The following is a 23,349-nucleotide window of genomic DNA, read 5'->3' on the forward strand; positions in this document are numbered from 1 at the left end:
TCCTCCTCTTCTTCTTATTTCGCAGTGCTTGTTGCCCTCTTGTGGCTGCCTGCTTGCTCCGGAGACAGACTGACATGCAGGCAGGGTTTATGCAGATTTGCAGCAAGCGCTGTGCATCGCTGAGTGACAGTAGTGGCAACTGGATTTGATCTGTTTCGCTGTACAAGAGGAACATTCTTCGTACGGTTTCGGAAATTTTCTCTGTCTAGCATTTTTTGGACTTGCTTTGATGACGACAAAAATGTACCAAGCAGACAGCGATGTGCTGAGAAGTGTAGAGGTGGGGCCGTGGGCCCTACTGTGATGCCAAACGCATTGGCTATCACCCTGTTCACCTTTTGGTGCAGACCTCACACACCATGACAGATCGGTACACTATCCACAGCCAGCTGGAGCACCTCCAGTCCAAATATATTGGCACTGGTCACGCAGATACCACCAAGTGGGAATGGCTGGTGAATCAGCACCGAGACTCCTACTGCTCTTACATGGGCCACTTTGACCTGCTGAACTACTTTGCTGTAGCTGAGAACGAGAGCAAGGCCCGTGTGCGCTTCAATTTGATGGAGAAGATGCTCCAGCCGTGCGGGCCTCCGGTGGACAAACCTGACGAGTCTTAGAGCCAGAGCCATCCTTCTTCTTCTTCTCCCTGCTTGCTTTCCTATTCCCCCCACTCACTCTCTTCTTGTGGGGGCCCCAATTTTGTGATGTAATGTATTCCTTTTCTATTTTTTGGGAATTAAACCGTAGAAGCTGTGTTTCGAGGAAAAGCAAACAAACTCTTCGTGAAGTACGTTTTAGTGGGTGTGGTCTAATGCAGAGGCGGGCCTGATGCAGATTTGCCTGCTGCGAAGGCAGTGCACTGCCGAGTCCTTGCCGCCAAAGTTCTACTATCACCTGTGGTCACTTTCCTGTAGTGATTAACCATTGATTGGCTGACTGTGGTAATGCTGTGCACCTGTGTTTCTTGCCTGGGTGTGAGAGTTGCTGACCAGGTTGCTAGCTGTTCTTCCTTCTCCTTTGGCAGTGCACGTTGCTTCCGGGGGGCGCCGCTCGGGTGCGTCCAATTTTTGGGTTATCGCTTCTCGGCCTTTTGGCTAAGATCAAGTGTAGTATCTGTTCTTATCAGTTTAATATCTGATACGTCCCCTATCTGGGGACCATATATTAAATGGATTTTTGGAACAGGGAGATGGAAATAGAGCTTGCTCTGTCCACTCCACGCATTGACCTGGTATTGCAGTATCTCCAGGACCGGTGCACCCCTCTTAATTTGGTTGAAAAATAGAAAAAGAATTTCTTTTTTCCTTCTGCTGCTTGCTTGCTGGCATTTCAATGTCTTGCAACAAATCAGAAGAATTAGATGAGAAATCCTATTTGTATTTCCGAATTTTATTTATTTTTTTTGGTTCAATAATTTTGTGTCACCCCTTCTACCTCTTAGATTGTCAGCTCTTGCGAGCAGGGCCCTCAGTTTCTGCATTGTGTGAAATGACTAGTTTTGTAATGTATATTGTTGTCTGTAAATTAACCTGACAAATTGTACAGCGCTGCGGAATGTGTTGGCGCTATATAAATATGATGTATTGTTATCATTGTAATTTTTGGTAATTGTTTTTTCTTTTGTCCAAATTTATTTATTTTCATTTTGGTTTCTTCATTTTGTTTCAGATTTTCCTGCTGACTTGAAAACTTTTTTTCCGTGGAAGAGAATGGAGTATTAAAATTTCTGAGGCAAGCAAGAGAAATTGCTTTGCACTTGTACCTGGATTTTGCACAACTTGATGCTACTGCTACTGCTATTACTGCTGCTGTTGTTGTCGTCCTCCTCCTCTTCTTCTTATTTCGCAGTGCTTGTTGCCCTCTTGTGGCTGCCTGCTTGCTCCGGAGACAGACTGACATGCAGGCAGGGTTTATGCAGATTTGCAGCAAGCGCTGTGCATCGCTGAGTGACAGTAGTGGCAACTGGATTTGATCTGTTTCGCTGTACAAGAGGAACATTCTTCGTACGGTTTCGGAAATTTTCTCTGTCTAGCATTTTTTGGACTTGCTTTGATGACGACAAAAATGTACCAAGCAGACAGCGATGTGCTGAGAAGTGTAGAGGTGGGGCCGTGGGCCCTACTGTGATGCCAAACGCATTGGCTATCACCCTGTTCACCTTTTGGTGCAGACCTCACACACCATGACAGATCGGTACACTATCCACAGCCAGCTGGAGCACCTCCAGTCCAAATATATTGGCACTGGTCACGCAGATACCACCAAGTGGGAATGGCTGGTGAATCAGCACCGAGACTCCTACTGCTCTTACATGGGCCACTTTGACCTGCTGAACTACTTTGCTGTAGCTGAGAACGAGAGCAAGGCCCGTGTGCGCTTCAATTTGATGGAGAAGATGCTCCAGCCGTGCGGGCCTCCGGTGGACAAACCTGACGAGTCTTAGAGCCAGAGCCATCCTTCTTCTTCTTCTCCCTGCTTGCTTTCCTATTCCCCCCACTCACTCTCTTCTTGTGGGGGCCCCAATTTTGTGATGTAATGTATTCCTTTTCTATTTTTTGGGAATTAAACCGTAGAAGCTGTGTTTCGAGGAAAAGCAAACAAACTCTTCGTGAAGTACGTTTTAGTGGGTGTGGTCTAATGCAGAGGCGGGCCTGATGCAGATTTGCCTGCTGCGAAGGCAGTGCACTGCCGAGTCCTTGCCGCCAAAGTTCTACTATCACCTGTGGTCACTTTCCTGTAGTGATTAACCATTGATTGGCTGACTGTGGTAATGCTGTGCACCTGTGTTTCTTGCCTGGGTGTGAGAGTTGCTGACCAGGTTGCTAGCTGTTCTTCCTTCTCCTTTGGCAGTGCACGTTGCTTCCGGGGGGCGCCGCTCGGGTGCGTCCAATTTTTGGGTTATCGCTTCTCGGCCTTTTGGCTAAGATCAAGTGTAGTATCTGTTCTTATCAGTTTAATATCTGATACGTCCCCTATCTGGGGACCATATATTAAATGGATTTTTGGAACAGGGAGATGGAAATAGAGCTTGCTCTGTCCACTCCACGCATTGACCTGGTATTGCAGTATCTCCAGGACCGGTGCACCCCTCTTAATTTGGTTGAAAAATAGAAAAAGAATTTCTTTTTTCCTTCTGCTGCTTGCTTGCTGGCATTTCAATGTCTTGCAACAAATCAGAAGAATTAGATGAGAAATCCTATTTGTATTTCCGAATTTTATTTATTTTTTTTGGTTCAATAATTTTGTGTCACCCCTTCTACCTCTTAGATTGTCAGCTCTTGCGAGCAGGGCCCTCAGTTTCTGCATTGTGTGAAATGACTAGTTTTGTAATGTATATTGTTGTCTGTAAATTAACCTGACAAATTGTACAGCGCTGCGGAATGTGTTGGCGCTATATAAATATGATGTATTGTTATCATTGTAATTTTTGGTAATTGTTTTTTCTTTTGTCCAAATTTATTTATTTTCATTTTGGTTTCTTCATTTTGTTTCAGATTTTCCTGCTGACTTGAAAACTTTTTTTCCGTGGAAGAGAATGGAGTATTAAAATTTCTGAGGCAAGCAAGAGAAATTGCTTTGCACTTGTACCTGGATTTTGCACAACTTGATGCTACTGCTACTGCTATTACTGCTGCTGTTGTTGTCGTCCTCCTCCTCTTCTTCTTATTTCGCAGTGCTTGTTGCCCTCTTGTGGCTGCCTGCTTGCTCCGGAGACAGACTGACATGCAGGCAGGGTTTATGCAGATTTGCAGCAAGCGCTGTGCATCGCTGAGTGACAGTAGTGGCAACTGGATTTGATCTGTTTCGCTGTACAAGAGGAACATTCTTCGTACGGTTTCGGAAATTTTCTCTGTCTAGCATTTTTTGGACTTGCTTTGATGACGACAAAAATGTACCAAGCAGACAGCGATGTGCTGAGAAGTGTAGAGGTGGGGCCGTGGGCCCTACTGTGATGCCAAACGCATTGGCTATCACCCTGTTCACCTTTTGGTGCAGACCTCACACACCATGACAGATCGGTACACTATCCACAGCCAGCTGGAGCACCTCCAGTCCAAATATATTGGCACTGGTCACGCAGATACCACCAAGTGGGAATGGCTGGTGAATCAGCACCGAGACTCCTACTGCTCTTACATGGGCCACTTTGACCTGCTGAACTACTTTGCTGTAGCTGAGAACGAGAGCAAGGCCCGTGTGCGCTTCAATTTGATGGAGAAGATGCTCCAGCCGTGCGGGCCTCCGGTGGACAAACCTGACGAGTCTTAGAGCCAGAGCCATCCTTCTTCTTCTTCTCCCTGCTTGCTTTCCTATTCCCCCCACTCACTCTCTTCTTGTGGGGGCCCCAATTTTGTGATGTAATGTATTCCTTTTCTATTTTTTGGGAATTAAACCGTAGAAGCTGTGTTTCGAGGAAAAGCAAACAAACTCTTCGTGAAGTACGTTTTAGTGGGTGTGGTCTAATGCAGAGGCGGGCCTGATGCAGATTTGCCTGCTGCGAAGGCAGTGCACTGCCGAGTCCTTGCCGCCAAAGTTCTACTATCACCTGTGGTCACTTTCCTGTAGTGATTAACCATTGATTGGCTGACTGTGGTAATGCTGTGCACCTGTGTTTCTTGCCTGGGTGTGAGAGTTGCTGACCAGGTTGCTAGCTGTTCTTCCTTCTCCTTTGGCAGTGCACGTTGCTTCCGGGGGGCGCCGCTCGGGTGCGTCCAATTTTTGGGTTATCGCTTCTCGGCCTTTTGGCTAAGATCAAGTGTAGTATCTGTTCTTATCAGTTTAATATCTGATACGTCCCCTATCTGGGGACCATATATTAAATGGATTTTTGGAACAGGGAGATGGAAATAGAGCTTGCTCTGTCCACTCCACGCATTGACCTGGTATTGCAGTATCTCCAGGACCGGTGCACCCCTCTTAATTTGGTTGAAAAATAGAAAAAGAATTTCTTTTTTCCTTCTGCTGCTTGCTTGCTGGCATTTCAATGTCTTGCAACAAATCAGAAGAATTAGATGAGAAATCCTATTTGTATTTCCGAATTTTATTTATTTTTTTTGGTTCAATAATTTTGTGTCACCCCTTCTACCTCTTAGATTGTCAGCTCTTGCGAGCAGGGCCCTCAGTTTCTGCATTGTGTGAAATGACTAGTTTTGTAATGTATATTGTTGTCTGTAAATTAACCTGACAAATTGTACAGCGCTGCGGAATGTGTTGGCGCTATATAAATATGATGTATTGTTATCATTGTAATTTTTGGTAATTGTTTTTTCTTTTGTCCAAATTTATTTATTTTCATTTTGGTTTCTTCATTTTGTTTCAGATTTTCCTGCTGACTTGAAAACTTTTTTTCCGTGGAAGAGAATGGAGTATTAAAATTTCTGAGGCAAGCAAGAGAAATTGCTTTGCACTTGTACCTGGATTTTGCACAACTTGATGCTACTGCTACTGCTATTACTGCTGCTGTTGTTGTCGTCCTCCTCCTCTTCTTCTTATTTCGCAGTGCTTGTTGCCCTCTTGTGGCTGCCTGCTTGCTCCGGAGACAGACTGACATGCAGGCAGGGTTTATGCAGATTTGCAGCAAGCGCTGTGCATCGCTGAGTGACAGTAGTGGCAACTGGATTTGATCTGTTTCGCTGTACAAGAGGAACATTCTTCGTACGGTTTCGGAAATTTTCTCTGTCTAGCATTTTTTGGACTTGCTTTGATGACGACAAAAATGTACCAAGCAGACAGCGATGTGCTGAGAAGTGTAGAGGTGGGGCCGTGGGCCCTACTGTGATGCCAAACGCATTGGCTATCACCCTGTTCACCTTTTGGTGCAGACCTCACACACCATGACAGATCGGTACACTATCCACAGCCAGCTGGAGCACCTCCAGTCCAAATATATTGGCACTGGTCACGCAGATACCACCAAGTGGGAATGGCTGGTGAATCAGCACCGAGACTCCTACTGCTCTTACATGGGCCACTTTGACCTGCTGAACTACTTTGCTGTAGCTGAGAACGAGAGCAAGGCCCGTGTGCGCTTCAATTTGATGGAGAAGATGCTCCAGCCGTGCGGGCCTCCGGTGGACAAACCTGACGAGTCTTAGAGCCAGAGCCATCCTTCTTCTTCTTCTCCCTGCTTGCTTTCCTATTCCCCCCACTCACTCTCTTCTTGTGGGGGCCCCAATTTTGTGATGTAATGTATTCCTTTTCTATTTTTTGGGAATTAAACCGTAGAAGCTGTGTTTCGAGGAAAAGCAAACAAACTCTTCGTGAAGTACGTTTTAGTGGGTGTGGTCTAATGCAGAGGCGGGCCTGATGCAGATTTGCCTGCTGCGAAGGCAGTGCACTGCCGAGTCCTTGCCGCCAAAGTTCTACTATCACCTGTGGTCACTTTCCTGTAGTGATTAACCATTGATTGGCTGACTGTGGTAATGCTGTGCACCTGTGTTTCTTGCCTGGGTGTGAGAGTTGCTGACCAGGTTGCTAGCTGTTCTTCCTTCTCCTTTGGCAGTGCACGTTGCTTCCGGGGGGCGCCGCTCGGGTGCGTCCAATTTTTGGGTTATCGCTTCTCGGCCTTTTGGCTAAGATCAAGTGTAGTATCTGTTCTTATCAGTTTAATATCTGATACGTCCCCTATCTGGGGACCATATATTAAATGGATTTTTGGAACAGGGAGATGGAAATAGAGCTTGCTCTGTCCACTCCACGCATTGACCTGGTATTGCAGTATCTCCAGGACCGGTGCACCCCTCTTAATTTGGTTGAAAAATAGAAAAAGAATTTCTTTTTTCCTTCTGCTGCTTGCTTGCTGGCATTTCAATGTCTTGCAACAAATCAGAAGAATTAGATGAGAAATCCTATTTGTATTTCCGAATTTTATTTATTTTTTTTGGTTCAATAATTTTGTGTCACCCCTTCTACCTCTTAGATTGTCAGCTCTTGCGAGCAGGGCCCTCAGTTTCTGCATTGTGTGAAATGACTAGTTTTGTAATGTATATTGTTGTCTGTAAATTAACCTGACAAATTGTACAGCGCTGCGGAATGTGTTGGCGCTATATAAATATGATGTATTGTTATCATTGTAATTTTTGGTAATTGTTTTTTCTTTTGTCCAAATTTATTTATTTTCATTTTGGTTTCTTCATTTTGTTTCAGATTTTCCTGCTGACTTGAAAACTTTTTTTCCGTGGAAGAGAATGGAGTATTAAAATTTCTGAGGCAAGCAAGAGAAATTGCTTTGCACTTGTACCTGGATTTTGCACAACTTGATGCTACTGCTACTGCTATTACTGCTGCTGTTGTTGTCGTCCTCCTCCTCTTCTTCTTATTTCGCAGTGCTTGTTGCCCTCTTGTGGCTGCCTGCTTGCTCCGGAGACAGACTGACATGCAGGCAGGGTTTATGCAGATTTGCAGCAAGCGCTGTGCATCGCTGAGTGACAGTAGTGGCAACTGGATTTGATCTGTTTCGCTGTACAAGAGGAACATTCTTCGTACGGTTTCGGAAATTTTCTCTGTCTAGCATTTTTTGGACTTGCTTTGATGACGACAAAAATGTACCAAGCAGACAGCGATGTGCTGAGAAGTGTAGAGGTGGGGCCGTGGGCCCTACTGTGATGCCAAACGCATTGGCTATCACCCTGTTCACCTTTTGGTGCAGACCTCACACACCATGACAGATCGGTACACTATCCACAGCCAGCTGGAGCACCTCCAGTCCAAATATATTGGCACTGGTCACGCAGATACCACCAAGTGGGAATGGCTGGTGAATCAGCACCGAGACTCCTACTGCTCTTACATGGGCCACTTTGACCTGCTGAACTACTTTGCTGTAGCTGAGAACGAGAGCAAGGCCCGTGTGCGCTTCAATTTGATGGAGAAGATGCTCCAGCCGTGCGGGCCTCCGGTGGACAAACCTGACGAGTCTTAGAGCCAGAGCCATCCTTCTTCTTCTTCTCCCTGCTTGCTTTCCTATTCCCCCCACTCACTCTCTTCTTGTGGGGGCCCCAATTTTGTGATGTAATGTATTCCTTTTCTATTTTTTGGGAATTAAACCGTAGAAGCTGTGTTTCGAGGAAAAGCAAACAAACTCTTCGTGAAGTACGTTTTAGTGGGTGTGGTCTAATGCAGAGGCGGGCCTGATGCAGATTTGCCTGCTGCGAAGGCAGTGCACTGCCGAGTCCTTGCCGCCAAAGTTCTACTATCACCTGTGGTCACTTTCCTGTAGTGATTAACCATTGATTGGCTGACTGTGGTAATGCTGTGCACCTGTGTTTCTTGCCTGGGTGTGAGAGTTGCTGACCAGGTTGCTAGCTGTTCTTCCTTCTCCTTTGGCAGTGCACGTTGCTTCCGGGGGGCGCCGCTCGGGTGCGTCCAATTTTTGGGTTATCGCTTCTCGGCCTTTTGGCTAAGATCAAGTGTAGTATCTGTTCTTATCAGTTTAATATCTGATACGTCCCCTATCTGGGGACCATATATTAAATGGATTTTTGGAACAGGGAGATGGAAATAGAGCTTGCTCTGTCCACTCCACGCATTGACCTGGTATTGCAGTATCTCCAGGACCGGTGCACCCCTCTTAATTTGGTTGAAAAATAGAAAAAGAATTTCTTTTTTCCTTCTGCTGCTTGCTTGCTGGCATTTCAATGTCTTGCAACAAATCAGAAGAATTAGATGAGAAATCCTATTTGTATTTCCGAATTTTATTTATTTTTTTTGGTTCAATAATTTTGTGTCACCCCTTCTACCTCTTAGATTGTCAGCTCTTGCGAGCAGGGCCCTCAGTTTCTGCATTGTGTGAAATGACTAGTTTTGTAATGTATATTGTTGTCTGTAAATTAACCTGACAAATTGTACAGCGCTGCGGAATGTGTTGGCGCTATATAAATATGATGTATTGTTATCATTGTAATTTTTGGTAATTGTTTTTTCTTTTGTCCAAATTTATTTATTTTCATTTTGGTTTCTTCATTTTGTTTCAGATTTTCCTGCTGACTTGAAAACTTTTTTTCCGTGGAAGAGAATGGAGTATTAAAATTTCTGAGGCAAGCAAGAGAAATTGCTTTGCACTTGTACCTGGATTTTGCACAACTTGATGCTACTGCTACTGCTATTACTGCTGCTGTTGTTGTCGTCCTCCTCCTCTTCTTCTTATTTCGCAGTGCTTGTTGCCCTCTTGTGGCTGCCTGCTTGCTCCGGAGACAGACTGACATGCAGGCAGGGTTTATGCAGATTTGCAGCAAGCGCTGTGCATCGCTGAGTGACAGTAGTGGCAACTGGATTTGATCTGTTTCGCTGTACAAGAGGAACATTCTTCGTACGGTTTCGGAAATTTTCTCTGTCTAGCATTTTTTGGACTTGCTTTGATGACGACAAAAATGTACCAAGCAGACAGCGATGTGCTGAGAAGTGTAGAGGTGGGGCCGTGGGCCCTACTGTGATGCCAAACGCATTGGCTATCACCCTGTTCACCTTTTGGTGCAGACCTCACACACCATGACAGATCGGTACACTATCCACAGCCAGCTGGAGCACCTCCAGTCCAAATATATTGGCACTGGTCACGCAGATACCACCAAGTGGGAATGGCTGGTGAATCAGCACCGAGACTCCTACTGCTCTTACATGGGCCACTTTGACCTGCTGAACTACTTTGCTGTAGCTGAGAACGAGAGCAAGGCCCGTGTGCGCTTCAATTTGATGGAGAAGATGCTCCAGCCGTGCGGGCCTCCGGTGGACAAACCTGACGAGTCTTAGAGCCAGAGCCATCCTTCTTCTTCTTCTCCCTGCTTGCTTTCCTATTCCCCCCACTCACTCTCTTCTTGTGGGGGCCCCAATTTTGTGATGTAATGTATTCCTTTTCTATTTTTTGGGAATTAAACCGTAGAAGCTGTGTTTCGAGGAAAAGCAAACAAACTCTTCGTGAAGTACGTTTTAGTGGGTGTGGTCTAATGCAGAGGCGGGCCTGATGCAGATTTGCCTGCTGCGAAGGCAGTGCACTGCCGAGTCCTTGCCGCCAAAGTTCTACTATCACCTGTGGTCACTTTCCTGTAGTGATTAACCATTGATTGGCTGACTGTGGTAATGCTGTGCACCTGTGTTTCTTGCCTGGGTGTGAGAGTTGCTGACCAGGTTGCTAGCTGTTCTTCCTTCTCCTTTGGCAGTGCACGTTGCTTCCGGGGGGCGCCGCTCGGGTGCGTCCAATTTTTGGGTTATCGCTTCTCGGCCTTTTGGCTAAGATCAAGTGTAGTATCTGTTCTTATCAGTTTAATATCTGATACGTCCCCTATCTGGGGACCATATATTAAATGGATTTTTGGAACAGGGAGATGGAAATAGAGCTTGCTCTGTCCACTCCACGCATTGACCTGGTATTGCAGTATCTCCAGGACCGGTGCACCCCTCTTAATTTGGTTGAAAAATAGAAAAAGAATTTCTTTTTTCCTTCTGCTGCTTGCTTGCTGGCATTTCAATGTCTTGCAACAAATCAGAAGAATTAGATGAGAAATCCTATTTGTATTTCCGAATTTTATTTATTTTTTTTGGTTCAATAATTTTGTGTCACCCCTTCTACCTCTTAGATTGTCAGCTCTTGCGAGCAGGGCCCTCAGTTTCTGCATTGTGTGAAATGACTAGTTTTGTAATGTATATTGTTGTCTGTAAATTAACCTGACAAATTGTACAGCGCTGCGGAATGTGTTGGCGCTATATAAATATGATGTATTGTTATCATTGTAATTTTTGGTAATTGTTTTTTCTTTTGTCCAAATTTATTTATTTTCATTTTGGTTTCTTCATTTTGTTTCAGATTTTCCTGCTGACTTGAAAACTTTTTTTCCGTGGAAGAGAATGGAGTATTAAAATTTCTGAGGCAAGCAAGAGAAATTGCTTTGCACTTGTACCTGGATTTTGCACAACTTGATGCTACTGCTACTGCTATTACTGCTGCTGTTGTTGTCGTCCTCCTCCTCTTCTTCTTATTTCGCAGTGCTTGTTGCCCTCTTGTGGCTGCCTGCTTGCTCCGGAGACAGACTGACATGCAGGCAGGGTTTATGCAGATTTGCAGCAAGCGCTGTGCATCGCTGAGTGACAGTAGTGGCAACTGGATTTGATCTGTTTCGCTGTACAAGAGGAACATTCTTCGTACGGTTTCGGAAATTTTCTCTGTCTAGCATTTTTTGGACTTGCTTTGATGACGACAAAAATGTACCAAGCAGACAGCGATGTGCTGAGAAGTGTAGAGGTGGGGCCGTGGGCCCTACTGTGATGCCAAACGCATTGGCTATCACCCTGTTCACCTTTTGGTGCAGACCTCACACACCATGACAGATCGGTACACTATCCACAGCCAGCTGGAGCACCTCCAGTCCAAATATATTGGCACTGGTCACGCAGATACCACCAAGTGGGAATGGCTGGTGAATCAGCACCGAGACTCCTACTGCTCTTACATGGGCCACTTTGACCTGCTGAACTACTTTGCTGTAGCTGAGAACGAGAGCAAGGCCCGTGTGCGCTTCAATTTGATGGAGAAGATGCTCCAGCCGTGCGGGCCTCCGGTGGACAAACCTGACGAGTCTTAGAGCCAGAGCCATCCTTCTTCTTCTTCTCCCTGCTTGCTTTCCTATTCCCCCCACTCACTCTCTTCTTGTGGGGGCCCCAATTTTGTGATGTAATGTATTCCTTTTCTATTTTTTGGGAATTAAACCGTAGAAGCTGTGTTTCGAGGAAAAGCAAACAAACTCTTCGTGAAGTACGTTTTAGTGGGTGTGGTCTAATGCAGAGGCGGGCCTGATGCAGATTTGCCTGCTGCGAAGGCAGTGCACTGCCGAGTCCTTGCCGCCAAAGTTCTACTATCACCTGTGGTCACTTTCCTGTAGTGATTAACCATTGATTGGCTGACTGTGGTAATGCTGTGCACCTGTGTTTCTTGCCTGGGTGTGAGAGTTGCTGACCAGGTTGCTAGCTGTTCTTCCTTCTCCTTTGGCAGTGCACGTTGCTTCCGGGGGGCGCCGCTCGGGTGCGTCCAATTTTTGGGTTATCGCTTCTCGGCCTTTTGGCTAAGATCAAGTGTAGTATCTGTTCTTATCAGTTTAATATCTGATACGTCCCCTATCTGGGGACCATATATTAAATGGATTTTTGGAACAGGGAGATGGAAATAGAGCTTGCTCTGTCCACTCCACGCATTGACCTGGTATTGCAGTATCTCCAGGACCGGTGCACCCCTCTTAATTTGGTTGAAAAATAGAAAAAGAATTTCTTTTTTCCTTCTGCTGCTTGCTTGCTGGCATTTCAATGTCTTGCAACAAATCAGAAGAATTAGATGAGAAATCCTATTTGTATTTCCGAATTTTATTTATTTTTTTTGGTTCAATAATTTTGTGTCACCCCTTCTACCTCTTAGATTGTCAGCTCTTGCGAGCAGGGCCCTCAGTTTCTGCATTGTGTGAAATGACTAGTTTTGTAATGTATATTGTTGTCTGTAAATTAACCTGACAAATTGTACAGCGCTGCGGAATGTGTTGGCGCTATATAAATATGATGTATTGTTATCATTGTAATTTTTGGTAATTGTTTTTTCTTTTGTCCAAATTTATTTATTTTCATTTTGGTTTCTTCATTTTGTTTCAGATTTTCCTGCTGACTTGAAAACTTTTTTTCCGTGGAAGAGAATGGAGTATTAAAATTTCTGAGGCAAGCAAGAGAAATTGCTTTGCACTTGTACCTGGATTTTGCACAACTTGATGCTACTGCTACTGCTATTACTGCTGCTGTTGTTGTCGTCCTCCTCCTCTTCTTCTTATTTCGCAGTGCTTGTTGCCCTCTTGTGGCTGCCTGCTTGCTCCGGAGACAGACTGACATGCAGGCAGGGTTTATGCAGATTTGCAGCAAGCGCTGTGCATCGCTGAGTGACAGTAGTGGCAACTGGATTTGATCTGTTTCGCTGTACAAGAGGAACATTCTTCGTACGGTTTCGGAAATTTTCTCTGTCTAGCATTTTTTGGACTTGCTTTGATGACGACAAAAATGTACCAAGCAGACAGCGATGTGCTGAGAAGTGTAGAGGTGGGGCCGTGGGCCCTACTGTGATGCCAAACGCATTGGCTATCACCCTGTTCACCTTTTGGTGCAGACCTCACACACCATGACAGATCGGTACACTATCCACAGCCAGCTGGAGCACCTCCAGTCCAAATATATTGGCACTGGTCACGCAGATACCACCAAGTGGGAATGGCTGGTGAATCAGCACCGAGACTCCTACTGCTCTTACATGGGCCACTTTGACCTGCTGAACTACTTTGCTGTAGCTGAGAACGAGAGCAAGGCCCGTGTGCGCTTCAATTTGATGGAGAAGATGCTCCAGCCGTGCGGGCCTCCGGTGGACAAACCTGACGAGTCTTAGAGCCAGAGCCATCCTTCTTCTTCTTCTCCCTGCTTGCTTTCCTATTCCCCCCACTCACTCTCTTCTTGTGGGGGCCCCAATTTTGTGATGTAATGTATTCCTTTTCTATTTTTTGGGAATTAAACCGTAGAAGCTGTGTTTCGAGGAAAAGCAAACAAACTCTTCGTGAAGTACGTTTTAGTGGGTGTGGTCTAATGCAGAGGCGGGCCTGATGCAGATTTGCCTGCTGCGAAGGCAGTGCACTGCCGAGTCCTTGCCGCCAAAGTTCTACTATCACCTGTGGTCACTTTCCTGTAGTGATTAACCATTGATTGGCTGACTGTGGTAATGCTGTGCACCTGTGTTTCTTGCCTGGGTGTGAGAGTTGCTGACCAGGTTGCTAGCTGTTCTTCCTTCTCCTTTGGCAGTGCACGTTGCTTCCGGGGGGCGCCGCTCGGGTGCGTCCAATTTTTGGGTTATCGCTTCTCGGCCTTTTGGCTAAGATCAAGTGTAGTATCTGTTCTTATCAGTTTAATATCTGATACGTCCCCTATCTGGGGACCATATATTAAATGGATTTTTGGAACAGGGAGATGGAAATAGAGCTTGCTCTGTCCACTCCACGCATTGACCTGGTATTGCAGTATCTCCAGGACCGGTGCACCCCTCTTAATTTGGTTGAAAAATAGAAAAAGAATTTCTTTTTTCCTTCTGCTGCTTGCTTGCTGGCATTTCAATGTCTTGCAACAAATCAGAAGAATTAGATGAGAAATCCTATTTGTATTTCCGAATTTTATTTATTTTTTTTGGTTCAATAATTTTGTGTCACCCCTTCTACCTCTTAGATTGTCAGCTCTTGCGAGCAGGGCCCTCAGTTTCTGCATTGTGTGAAATGACTAGTTTTGTAATGTATATTGTTGTCTGTAAATTAACCTGACAAATTGTACAGCGCTGCGGAATGTGTTGGCGCTATATAAATATGATGTATTGTTATCATTGTAATTTTTGGTAATTGTTTTTTCTTTTGTCCAAATTTATTTATTTTCATTTTGGTTTCTTCATTTTGTTTCAGATTTTCCTGCTGACTTGAAAACTTTTTTTCCGTGGAAGAGAATGGAGTATTAAAATTTCTGAGGCAAGCAAGAGAAATTGCTTTGCACTTGTACCTGGATTTTGCACAACTTGATGCTACTGCTACTGCTATTACTGCTGCTGTTGTTGTCGTCCTCCTCCTCTTCTTCTTATTTCGCAGTGCTTGTTGCCCTCTTGTGGCTGCCTGCTTGCTCCGGAGACAGACTGACATGCAGGCAGGGTTTATGCAGATTTGCAGCAAGCGCTGTGCATCGCTGAGTGACAGTAGTGGCAACTGGATTTGATCTGTTTCGCTGTACAAGAGGAACATTCTTCGTACGGTTTCGGAAATTTTCTCTGTCTAGCATTTTTTGGACTTGCTTTGATGACGACAAAAATGTACCAAGCAGACAGCGATGTGCTGAGAAGTGTAGAGGTGGGGCCGTGGGCCCTACTGTGATGCCAAACGCATTGGCTATCACCCTGTTCACCTTTTGGTGCAGACCTCACACACCATGACAGATCGGTACACTATCCACAGCCAGCTGGAGCACCTCCAGTCCAAATATATTGGCACTGGTCACGCAGATACCACCAAGTGGGAATGGCTGGTGAATCAGCACCGAGACTCCTACTGCTCTTACATGGGCCACTTTGACCTGCTGAACTACTTTGCTGTAGCTGAGAACGAGAGCAAGGCCCGTGTGCGCTTCAATTTGATGGAGAAGATGCTCCAGCCGTGCGGGCCTCCGGTGGACAAACCTGACGAGTCTTAGAGCCAGAGCCATCCTTCTTCTTCTTCTCCCTGCTTGCTTTCCTATTCCCCCCACTCACTCTCTTCTTGTGGGGGCCCCAATTTTGTGATGTAATGTATTCCTTTTCTATTTTTTGGGAATTAAACCGTAGAAGCTGTGTTTCGAGGAAAAGCAAACAAACTCTTCGTGAAGTACGTTTTAGTGGGTGTGGTCTAATGCAGAGGCGGGCCTGATGCAGATTTGCCTGCTGCGAAGGCAGTGCACTGCCGAGTCCTTGCCGCCAAAGTTCTACTATCACCTGTGGTCACTTTCCTGTAGTGATTAACCATTGATTGGCTGACTGTGGTAATGCTGTGCACCTGTGTTTCTTGCCTGGGTGTGAGAGTTGCTGACCAGGTTGCTAGCTGTTCTTCCTTCTCCTTTGGCAGTGCACGTTGCTTCCGGGGGGCGCCGCTCGGGTGCGTCCAATTTTTGGGTTATCGCTTCTCGGCCTTTTGGCTAAGATCAAGTGTAGTATCTGTTCTTATCAGTTTAATATCTGATACGTCCCCTATCTGGGGACCATATATTAAATGGATTTTTGGAACAGGGAGATGGAAATAGAGCTTGCTCTGTCCACTCCACGCATTGACCTGGTATTGCAGTATCTCCAGGACCGGTGCACCCCTCTTAATTTGGTTGAAAAATAGAAAAAGAATTTCTTTTTTCCTTCTGCTGCTTGCTTGCTGGCATTTCAATGTCTTGCAACAAATCAGAAGAATTAGATGAGAAATCCTATTTGTATTTCCGAATTTTATTTATTTTTTTTGGTTCAATAATTTTGTGTCACCCCTTCTACCTCTTAGATTGTCAGCTCTTGCGAGCAGGGCCCTCAGTTTCTGCATTGTGTGAAATGACTAGTTTTGTAATGTATATTGTTGTCTGTAAATTAACCTGACAAATTGTACAGCGCTGCGGAATGTGTTGGCGCTATATAAATATGATGTATTGTTATCATTGTAATTTTTGGTAATTGTTTTTTCTTTTGTCCAAATTTATTTATTTTCATTTTGGTTTCTTCATTTTGTTTCAGATTTTCCTGCTGACTTGAAAACTTTTTTTCCGTGGAAGAGAATGGAGTATTAAAATTTCTGAGGCAAGCAAGAGAAATTGCTTTGCACTTGTACCTGGATTTTGCACAACTTGATGCTACTGCTACTGCTATTACTGCTGCTGTTGTTGTCGTCCTCCTCCTCTTCTTCTTATTTCGCAGTGCTTGTTGCCCTCTTGTGGCTGCCTGCTTGCTCCGGAGACAGACTGACATGCAGGCAGGGTTTATGCAGATTTGCAGCAAGCGCTGTGCATCGCTGAGTGACAGTAGTGGCAACTGGATTTGATCTGTTTCGCTGTACAAGAGGAACATTCTTCGTACGGTTTCGGAAATTTTCTCTGTCTAGCATTTTTTGGACTTGCTTTGATGACGACAAAAATGTACCAAGCAGACAGCGATGTGCTGAGAAGTGTAGAGGTGGGGCCGTGGGCCCTACTGTGATGCCAAACGCATTGGCTATCACCCTGTTCACCTTTTGGTGCAGACCTCACACACCATGACAGATCGGTACACTATCCACAGCCAGCTGGAGCACCTCCAGTCCAAATATATTGGCACTGGTCACGCAGATACCACCAAGTGGGAATGGCTGGTGAATCAGCACCGAGACTCCTACTGCTCTTACATGGGCCACTTTGACCTGCTGAACTACTTTGCTGTAGCTGAGAACGAGAGCAAGGCCCGTGTGCGCTTCAATTTGATGGAGAAGATGCTCCAGCCGTGCGGGCCTCCGGTGGACAAACCTGACGAGTCTTAGAGCCAGAGCCATCCTTCTTCTTCTTCTCCCTGCTTGCTTTCCTATTCCCCCCACTCACTCTCTTCTTGTGGGGGCCCCAATTTTGTGATGTAATGTATTCCTTTTCTATTTTTTGGGAATTAAACCGTAGAAGCTGTGTTTCGAGGAAAAGCAAACAAACTCTTCGTGAAGTACGTTTTAGTGGGTGTGGTCTAATGCAGAGGCGGGCCTGATGCAGATTTGCCTGCTGCGAAGGCAGTGCACTGCCGAGTCCTTGCCGCCAAAGTTCTACTATCACCTGTGGTCACTTTCCTGTAGTGATTAACCATTGATTGGCTGACTGTGGTAATGCTGTGCACCTGTGTTTCTTGCCTGGGTGTGAGAGTTGCTGACCAGGTTGCTAGCTGTTCTTCCTTCTCCTTTGGCAGTGCACGTTGCTTCCGGGGGGCGCCGCTCGGGTGCGTCCAATTTTTGGGTTATCGCTTCTCGGCCTTTTGGCTAAGATCAAGTGTAGCATACATTCTGCTCAGTGTTTGTGTGCTGCCAAGGATCTTAGCCGGAGGTGCCCCGGGTACCCTCTACTCGGCCTGGTAGGAAAAGTCAGGTTTATAGCCTGGCTGGAACTACCTGCTGCTATTGGGTTTGAGGCTTAGTCCCGGGGCAACGAGAAGCGATCACCTGGAGAATCTATTGAGACTCCTAGGGTCTGATTATTTACAGATCAAAGATCTACAATGGATCTAAGACGGAAGAAGTTCTGCCTGAGGTTCTTCCTTAAGAAAGATGCCGCTAGAGCTGATGACTGGTCGGAGATGTCGGTGGTGAGGATACTGGAGGATCGTTTGATGGTTCGGAGGGAGGATGTCCTGGCCATGCAATGGAACGCCACCAAGAGGTCTTGCGATGTCACCTTCACTTCGGAGCAACTGTGTTCGGAGGCCTTCCTCGGATGGTACGGAGGCGGGACCACTGGAGTCAGGGACCGAGTGAGCTGCTTGACTTCCTTGCACGGGGGCTGGAAATCGCTGGTCGTGTCTATGGATGACCCTTTTGTGAGTGCTGCGGACATTATGGGCTTTTTGAGACTTCATGTGCCTATGTGCAGGTTCAAGAAGGACTTATTGAACCAAGCTGGTTATTGGACTGGTAAAAGACGTTTTTCCGTATGGATTGAGGAGAAAGACATGGACTTATTTAACGGAGCAATCCAGTTTGATGGTAAGACTGGATTTGCCTTTTGGGAGGACTTAAAGGGGAAATTCCCCAGGAAAACGGAAAAAAAAGAGACTTTGTTGCCAGATGAAGGAAATTCCATGGACAAAATAGAGACTGGGAGTGTTTTTTCAGAGTCTGTTATTTCTGATGCTTCCTTTACAGATTTAACTCCTGTCCGTGATGAGATGCAGGAACCCGGTAATAAAAAATGTAAAAAAATGATATGTATGGAACAAGAATTTAAATGTGAACTAGTAGTAGAAAAAGTGTTAGAGAAGGAGCCAATTATGTGTAATGCAGAAATGACAGTAGAAGGGAAAGATAGAATAAGGGTGGTGAAGGTGAGGGAAAAAAGAGAAGTTAGTTGTATGGAGCCTAGAGAGAAGGTACTTACAAAAAAATGGGTAGGAGAAGCAAGTAAGTTAAAGAAGTGTATGGGTAATTATGGGCACTGTAGGTATGTAATAGTTAAATCATTCCATGAAGGTCATTACAGGTTTTTTGAGAAATACATAGGTGATCCTTATGTTAGAAATATGTTAGAAAAACGTACTTTAAATGAGGATGAAATGGATGTGTTATTTATGATGGCCCTGGAGGGAGGATGCCCTGCGCCAATATCCCTAACGTATGAAAATGGTAAATATAGGGAAAATAGAGAACTGTATGATAAAATACAAGAAATAAAAGAAATGAGAGAGAAAGAAATGGAAAAAAAGGAACAAACAAAAGTGTAAAATACTGTTAAACATTGTGAAAAAAAAAACTGTGAGATATACAGATGTTTTTTGTTGTTGTTCTTATGTGTGTTGTATGTGTAGTAATATGGAAATTTGAGAAATAGTGTTTTTTCATTGTTATTTTGTTATGTTTAATAAAAAATGGCCCTTAGTGGCTAGTAAATCAAAAAAAAATCTGTTCTTATCAGTTTAATATCTGATACGTCCCCTATCTGGGGACCATATATTAAATGGATTTTTGGAACAGGGAGATGGAAATAGAGCTTGCTCTGTCCACTCCACGCATTGACCTGGTATTGCAGTATCTCCAGGACCGGTGCACCCCTCTTAATTTGGTTGAAAAATAGAAAAAGAATTTCTTTTTTCCTTCTGCTGCTTGCTTGCTGGCATTTCAATGTCTTGCAACAAATCAGAAGAATTAGATGAGAAATCCTATTTGTATTTCCGAATTTTATTTATTTTTTTTGGTTCAATAATTTTGTGTCACCCCTTCTACCTCTTAGATTGTCAGCTCTTGCGAGCAGGGCCCTCAGTTTCTGCATTGTGTGAAATGACTAGTTTTGTAATGTATATTGTTGTCTGTAAATTAACCTGACAAATTGTACAGCGCTGCGGAATGTGTTGGCGCTATATAAATATGATGTATTGTTATCATTGTAATTTTTGGTAATTGTTTTTTCTTTTGTCCAAATTTATTTATTTTCATTTTGGTTTCTTCATTTTGTTTCAGATTTTCCTGCTGACTTGAAAACTTTTTTTCCGTGGAAGAGAATGGAGTATTAAAATTTCTGAGGCAAGCAAGAGAAATTGCTTTGCACTTGTACCTGGATTTTGCACAACTTGATGCTACTGCTACTGCTATTACTGCTGCTGTTGTTGTCGTCCTCCTCCTCTTCTTCTTATTTCGCAGTGCTTGTTGCCCTCTTGTGGCTGCCTGCTTGCTCCGGAGACAGACTGACATGCAGGCAGGGTTTATGCAGATTTGCAGCAAGCGCTGTGCATCGCTGAGTGACAGTAGTGGCAACTGGATTTGATCTGTTTCGCTGTACAAGAGGAACATTCTTCGTACGGTTTCGGAAATTTTCTCTGTCTAGCATTTTTTGGACTTGCTTTGATGACGACAAAAATGTACCAAGCAGACAGCGATGTGCTGAGAAGTGTAGAGGTGGGGCCGTGGGCCCTACTGTGATGCCAAACGCATTGGCTATCACCCTGTTCACCTTTTGGTGCAGACCTCACACACCATGACAGATCGGTACACTATCCACAGCCAGCTGGAGCACCTCCAGTCCAAATATATTGGCACTGGTCACGCAGATACCACCAAGTGGGAATGGCTGGTGAATCAGCACCGAGACTCCTACTGCTCTTACATGGGCCACTTTGACCTGCTGAACTACTTTGCTGTAGCTGAGAACGAGAGCAAGGCCCGTGTGCGCTTCAATTTGATGGAGAAGATGCTCCAGCCGTGCGGGCCTCCGGTGGACAAACCTGACGAGTCTTAGAGCCAGAGCCATCCTTCTTCTTCTTCTCCCTGCTTGCTTTCCTATTCCCCCCACTCACTCTCTTCTTGTGGGGGCCCCAATTTTGTGATGTAATGTATTCCTTTTCTATTTTTTGGGAATTAAACCGTAGAAGCTGTGTTTCGAGGAAAAGCAAACAAACTCTTCGTGAAGTACGTTTTAGTGGGTGTGGTCTAATGCAGAGGCGGGCCTGATGCAGATTTGCCTGCTGCGAAGGCAGTGCACTGCCGAGTCCTTGCCGCCAAAGTTCTACTATCACCTGTGGTCACTTTCCTGTAGTGATTAACCATTGATTGGCTGACTGTGGTAATGCTGTGCACCTGTGTTTCTTGCCTGGGTGTGAGAGTTGCTGACCAGGTTGCTAGCTGTTCTTCCTTCTCCTTTGGCAGTGCACGTTGCTTCCGGGGGGCGCCGCTCGGGTGCGTCCAATTTTTGGGTTATCGCTTCTCGGCCTTTTGGCTAAGATCAAGTGTAGTATCTGTTCTTATCAGTTTAATATCTGATACGTCCCCTATCTGGGGACCATATATTAAATGGATTTTTGGAACAGGGAGATGGAAATAGAGCTTGCTCTGTCCACTCCACGCATTGACCTGGTATTGCAGTATCTCCAGGACCGGTGCACCCCTCTTAATTTGGTTGAAAAATAGAAAAAGAATTTCTTTTTTCCTTCTGCTGCTTGCTTGCTGGCATTTCAATGTCTTGCAACAAATCAGAAGAATTAGATGAGAAATCCTATTTGTATTTCCGAATTTTATTTATTTTTTTTGGTTCAATAATTTTGTGTCACCCCTTCTACCTCTTAGATTGTCAGCTCTTGCGAGCAGGGCCCTCAGTTTCTGCATTGTGTGAAATGACTAGTTTTGTAATGTATATTGTTGTCTGTAAATTAACCTGACAAATTGTACAGCGCTGCGGAATGTGTTGGCGCTATATAAATATGATGTATTGTTATCATTGTAATTTTTGGTAATTGTTTTTTCTTTTGTCCAAATTTATTTATTTTCATTTTGGTTTCTTCATTTTGTTTCAGATTTTCCTGCTGACTTGAAAACTTTTTTTCCGTGGAAGAGAATGGAGTATTAAAATTTCTGAGGCAAGCAAGAGAAATTGCTTTGCACTTGTACCTGGATTTTGCACAACTTGATGCTACTGCTACTGCTATTACTGCTGCTGTTGTTGTCGTCCTCCTCCTCTTCTTCTTATTTCGCAGTGCTTGTTGCCCTCTTGTGGCTGCCTGCTTGCTCCGGAGACAGACTGACATGCAGGCAGGGTTTATGCAGATTTGCAGCAAGCGCTGTGCATCGCTGAGTGACAGTAGTGGCAACTGGATTTGATCTGTTTCGCTGTACAAGAGGAACATTCTTCGTACGGTTTCGGAAATTTTCTCTGTCTAGCATTTTTTGGACTTGCTTTGATGACGACAAAAATGTACCAAGCAGACAGCGATGTGCTGAGAAGTGTAGAGGTGGGGCCGTGGGCCCTACTGTGATGCCAAACGCATTGGCTATCACCCTGTTCACCTTTTGGTGCAGACCTCACACACCATGACAGATCGGTACACTATCCACAGCCAGCTGGAGCACCTCCAGTCCAAATATATTGGCACTGGTCACGCAGATACCACCAAGTGGGAATGGCTGGTGAATCAGCACCGAGACTCCTACTGCTCTTACATGGGCCACTTTGACCTGCTGAACTACTTTGCTGTAGCTGAGAACGAGAGCAAGGCCCGTGTGCGCTTCAATTTGATGGAGAAGATGCTCCAGCCGTGCGGGCCTCCGGTGGACAAACCTGACGAGTCTTAGAGCCAGAGCCATCCTTCTTCTTCTTCTCCCTGCTTGCTTTCCTATTCCCCCCACTCACTCTCTTCTTGTGGGGGCCCCAATTTTGTGATGTAATGTATTCCTTTTCTATTTTTTGGGAATTAAACCGTAGAAGCTGTGTTTCGAGGAAAAGCAAACAAACTCTTCGTGAAGTACGTTTTAGTGGGTGTGGTCTAATGCAGAGGCGGGCCTGATGCAGATTTGCCTGCTGCGAAGGCAGTGCACTGCCGAGTCCTTGCCGCCAAAGTTCTACTATCACCTGTGGTCACTTTCCTGTAGTGATTAACCATTGATTGGCTGACTGTGGTAATGCTGTGCACCTGTGTTTCTTGCCTGGGTGTGAGAGTTGCTGACCAGGTTGCTAGCTGTTCTTCCTTCTCCTTTGGCAGTGCACGTTGCTTCCGGGGGGCGCCGCTCGGGTGCGTCCAATTTTTGGGTTATCGCTTCTCGGCCTTTTGGCTAAGATCAAGTGTAGTATCTGTTCTTATCAGTTTAATATCTGATACGTCCCCTATCTGGGGACCATATATTAAATGGATTTTTGGAACAGGGAGATGGAAATAGAGCTTGCTCTGTCCACTCCACGCATTGACCTGGTATTGCAGTATCTCCAGGACCGGTGCACCCCTCTTAATTTGGTTGAAAAATAGAAAAAGAATTTCTTTTTTCCTTCTGCTGCTTGCTTGCTGGCATTTCAATGTCTTGCAACAAATCAGAAGAATTAGATGAGAAATCCTATTTGTATTTCCGAATTTTATTTATTTTTTTTGGTTCAATAATTTTGTGTCACCCCTTCTACCTCTTAGATTGTCAGCTCTTGCGAGCAGGGCCCTCAGTTTCTGCATTGTGTGAAATGACTAGTTTTGTAATGTATATTGTTGTCTGTAAATTAACCTGACAAATTGTACAGCGCTGCGGAATGTGTTGGCGCTATATAAATATGATGTATTGTTATCATTGTAATTTTTGGTAATTGTTTTTTCTTTTGTCCAAATTTATTTATTTTCATTTT

General features: G+C 44.9%; 11 non-coding genes and 1 pseudogene across 11 annotated transcripts; all 12 read left to right on the forward strand.

The window, feature by feature from the left end:
• Nucleotides 1–1,077: 1,077 nt before the first annotated feature.
• LOC142187079 (U2 spliceosomal RNA) lies at nucleotides 1,078–1,268 on the forward strand. The gene has a single exon (XR_012712446.1). It is a non-coding gene; the product is annotated as a U2 spliceosomal RNA (small nuclear RNA).
• Nucleotides 1,269–2,903: 1,635 nt separating this feature from the next.
• On the forward strand, nucleotides 2,904–3,094 carry LOC142187162 (U2 spliceosomal RNA). The gene has a single exon (XR_012712505.1). It is a non-coding gene; the product is annotated as a U2 spliceosomal RNA (small nuclear RNA).
• Nucleotides 3,095–4,729: 1,635 nt separating this feature from the next.
• LOC142187173 (U2 spliceosomal RNA) lies at nucleotides 4,730–4,920 on the forward strand. The gene has a single exon (XR_012712516.1). It is a non-coding gene; the product is annotated as a U2 spliceosomal RNA (small nuclear RNA).
• A 1,635-nt stretch (nucleotides 4,921–6,555) lies between these two features.
• LOC142187185 (U2 spliceosomal RNA) lies at nucleotides 6,556–6,746 on the forward strand. The gene has a single exon (XR_012712527.1). It is a non-coding gene; the product is annotated as a U2 spliceosomal RNA (small nuclear RNA).
• Nucleotides 6,747–8,381: 1,635 nt separating this feature from the next.
• On the forward strand, nucleotides 8,382–8,572 carry LOC142187197 (U2 spliceosomal RNA). Its single transcript, XR_012712538.1, has one exon. It is a non-coding gene; the product is annotated as a U2 spliceosomal RNA (small nuclear RNA).
• Nucleotides 8,573–10,207: 1,635 nt separating this feature from the next.
• Nucleotides 10,208–10,398, forward strand: LOC142187085 (U2 spliceosomal RNA). Its single transcript, XR_012712452.1, has one exon. It is a non-coding gene; the product is annotated as a U2 spliceosomal RNA (small nuclear RNA).
• Nucleotides 10,399–12,033: 1,635 nt separating this feature from the next.
• Nucleotides 12,034–12,224, forward strand: LOC142187096 (U2 spliceosomal RNA). Its single transcript, XR_012712463.1, has one exon. It is a non-coding gene; the product is annotated as a U2 spliceosomal RNA (small nuclear RNA).
• Nucleotides 12,225–13,859: 1,635 nt separating this feature from the next.
• Nucleotides 13,860–14,050, forward strand: LOC142187107 (U2 spliceosomal RNA). Its single transcript, XR_012712474.1, has one exon. It is a non-coding gene; the product is annotated as a U2 spliceosomal RNA (small nuclear RNA).
• Nucleotides 14,051–15,685: 1,635 nt separating this feature from the next.
• Nucleotides 15,686–15,876, forward strand: LOC142187118 (U2 spliceosomal RNA). The gene has a single exon (XR_012712485.1). It is a non-coding gene; the product is annotated as a U2 spliceosomal RNA (small nuclear RNA).
• A 3,225-nt stretch (nucleotides 15,877–19,101) lies between these two features.
• LOC142187127 (U2 spliceosomal RNA) lies at nucleotides 19,102–19,315 on the forward strand (annotated as a pseudogene).
• Nucleotides 19,316–20,950: 1,635 nt separating this feature from the next.
• Nucleotides 20,951–21,141, forward strand: LOC142187129 (U2 spliceosomal RNA). Its single transcript, XR_012712490.1, has one exon. It is a non-coding gene; the product is annotated as a U2 spliceosomal RNA (small nuclear RNA).
• Nucleotides 21,142–22,776: 1,635 nt separating this feature from the next.
• Nucleotides 22,777–22,967, forward strand: LOC142187141 (U2 spliceosomal RNA). Its single transcript, XR_012712495.1, has one exon. It is a non-coding gene; the product is annotated as a U2 spliceosomal RNA (small nuclear RNA).
• Nucleotides 22,968–23,349: the final 382 nt, after the last annotated feature.

The sequence above is a fragment of the Leptodactylus fuscus genome, unplaced genomic scaffold, assembly GCF_031893055.1.
Source record: "Leptodactylus fuscus isolate aLepFus1 unplaced genomic scaffold, aLepFus1.hap2 HAP2_SCAFFOLD_134, whole genome shotgun sequence".
NCBI lineage: Eukaryota > Metazoa > Chordata > Amphibia > Anura > Leptodactylidae > Leptodactylus > Leptodactylus fuscus.